We start from the raw sequence: 2,838 nt of genomic DNA, 5'->3' as shown, positions 1-2,838 counted from the left end.
AGGACATAATGTTGCGATGGACAAGGAAGAATTAGGTTGGGGGCCATGACTGGTAATGTAAATTGTCCGTGCAGGTGGGGTGAATTATCTATGATAGGAACCAAGAGGTCCAAGAATTTGTAACTGAAAGGTGAATGTTCAATCAAGACCAAAAGACCAGTCTGTTGATATCTGAAGAATACTGTGGTTCCAGGGGTGTTCTCATCCTGGTAAGGAGAAGACAAGGGTGAAAATCTCTGGAAACAGATTCCCTGACCGGGAATCGAACCCAGGCCACAGCAGTGAGAGAGCTGAATCCTAGCCTCTAGACCACCAGGGAGATGACTTGTGGTCAATGGACTTTAAAGTTGAAGAAGGCAGTCGTCTCATTATGGACATGGACATGGACATGGACATGGACATGGACATGGACACGGACATGGACATGGACAGCTGGGGTGAATTATCTATGATAGGAACCGAGAGGTCCAAGCATTTGTAACTGAAAGGTGAATGTGCAATCAAGATGGAAAGTACAGTATGTTGATCATGGTGTTATTCTATGTGGAATCAAGATCCAAAAGAACTGTATGTTGATATCTGAGGAAGAATACGGTGTTACCAGAGGGGTTCTCTTCCTGGTAAGGACATAATCTCGCCAGGGAGGAAATCTCTTGAAACGAGGGACTATAATAGCAGGGATTCCCTGACCGGGAATCGAACCCGGGCCGCAGCGGTGAAAGCGCTGAATCCTATCCACTAGACCACCAGGGAGATGCCTTGTGATCCAAACACATTTTTTTTGCTCATGGACTTTGAAGTTGAAGAAGGCACCAGTCGCCTTTTAGGTCCGTAGGAAATGTGTTCGGCAGTCGTCTCAATGAGTATCAACTGATCATACTGTACATATTCAATGGGGAAGCATTAGGTTGGTCAAGAGGTCCAAGCATTTGTAACTGAATGGTGAATGTGCAATCAAGACCTAAAGCTTTTATAACTATAAAAGCAATCCTCACCCGCTAAATGTACTGCAAAAAAGGTCAGTAAGGATAATTCATAATGCCGCCTACAGAGAACATACTAACCCCTTATTTCTAAAATCACAAATACTTCAACTTGCTGATATAGTTCATCTATAGTTAATCTAAAAATAACTAATTAGCTAAAAATGTCATCCAATACAGTAAAGTCTCGTTATATCGATATTCTCGGGAGTCGGAAAAAAATACCGATATAACCGGACTATCCATATATCCGATTCTGCGCCGAACTGCATTAAAAGTGGGCAATAATGCATGACATTGTTCTATAGTATAGAACAATGTTGAGCTGCAACAGAAGAACCAACTGCGTTCGTGGTTTCTCTCGTGTGTATAGATTCTATACAGGCATGTGTTTGGCCAGCTATGTGGGGCGGGTTGAGCATGACCTGTGAACCAGGAAGTGTGGGAATCGGTGTGTGTGCTGCGCTCTGGTGGTGGAAGTGTGAAAAATAAAGTTGACTGGAAGCAGCCGTTCGCCGTGTTCTTTTTTGGTATTGAAATCCTTAAGCAAAGATTGATTTAAGCTGCTTTTGTATCGATATAAGCAGACCAAATTGGCTGGCGGGAGATGAAAAGGACATCGTAGTAACCGGATTATCATAATAACCGGGTATCGTACTAACGGAACTAATTATATCATAAAAGACTAGAAATTTGCCGGGAAATGAAAATAGTATCGTAATAAGTAGTAATTCGTTATAACCGATATCGATATAACGAGACTTTACTGTACTTCTCTACAAGAGAGGAGAAATATGATCTCAAAGAAGAAGTACATTTGAAACACTTCTATGCTAGGACTACGTTATGCTAGCCATAGCATTTCAGTATGTGGAATCAAACTATGGAATGGATTGAGTAAGGAAATCAAACAATGCACAACGATGAGCCAATTCAAGAAACAATACAAGCAGTTGATGTTTGCTAAATACAAGGATGAAGAGTCTTGAACCAGTCATGACGTGCTATATATATCACTATATTGACACTTACTATGGTACACATTATGGCATTGGATGCTCATATCACCTTGTACTTCGGAACGAGGTACATTATTCCAAAAAAATAAAAAAAAAACACTTGAACTGTATTATGGAAAGCAGGAAGTGAACAAATGTAACAGTTACTGATTGTAAAAATACCAGATGGAGGGGTAGGATTTAATAAGCTTTGCTTCTTCCTACTCCTCTTGGACATGTGGAACTGGGAACTGATTATGGGATGCACTCAATTGTAATTGTACTTCGGTACGAGGTACATTATTAAAAAACAACAACAAAAAAAACCTTAAACTGTATTATGGAAAGCAGGAAGTGAACAAATGTAACAGTTACTGATTGTAAAAGTACCAGATGGAGGGGTAGGATTTAATAAGCTTTGCTTCTTCCTACTCCTTTTGGAACTGGGAACTTATTATGGGATGCACTCAATTGTAATCTGATGCATGTTCAAATGAAATAAAACCATTACCATTACCATTAAAGAACAGAACTTTGAAAGAACTTTGAGGTCGAAGACGGCACCAGTCGCCTTTTAGGTCCATAAGAAATGTGTTCGGCAGTCGTCTCAATGAGTATCAACTGATCATACTGTACATATTCAATAGGGACGCATCAGGTTGGGGGCCATGACTGGTCATGTGAATCTTCTGTGCAGTGTAGAACATAATTACAAGGGGAGACAGGAAGTAACATCCGGGGGTTCAAAGCTTGGCATGCCTTACATTTGTATTTGACTTCATTTTTTGTGAGGGCTATAGCGTCAAAATATGTATTTCCCATTACGTCCGTTGTTAGCTACCTCATATTAACTTGTT

The 2,838-nt window shown here is 40.4% G+C and overlaps 2 non-coding genes across 2 annotated transcripts; both read right to left on the bottom strand.

Annotated features, from left to right (window-relative positions):
* Positions 1-247: 247 nt before the first annotated feature.
* On the bottom strand, positions 248-319 carry trnae-cuc (transfer RNA glutamic acid (anticodon CUC)). The gene has a single exon. It is a non-coding gene; the product is annotated as a tRNA-Glu (tRNA).
* A 362-nt stretch (positions 320-681) lies between these two features.
* On the bottom strand, positions 682-753 carry trnae-uuc (transfer RNA glutamic acid (anticodon UUC)). The gene has a single exon. It is a non-coding gene; the product is annotated as a tRNA-Glu (tRNA).
* Positions 754-2,838: the final 2,085 nt, after the last annotated feature.

The sequence above is a fragment of the Doryrhamphus excisus genome, linkage group LG19 (assembly GCF_037039965.1).
Source record: "Doryrhamphus excisus strain RoL-2023G ecotype Guam linkage group LG19, RoL_Dexc_Guam_v1.1, whole genome shotgun sequence".
Lineage (NCBI taxonomy): Eukaryota > Metazoa > Chordata > Actinopteri > Syngnathiformes > Syngnathidae > Doryrhamphus > Doryrhamphus excisus.
This window is presented reverse-complemented; position numbering and strand designations above follow the sequence as displayed.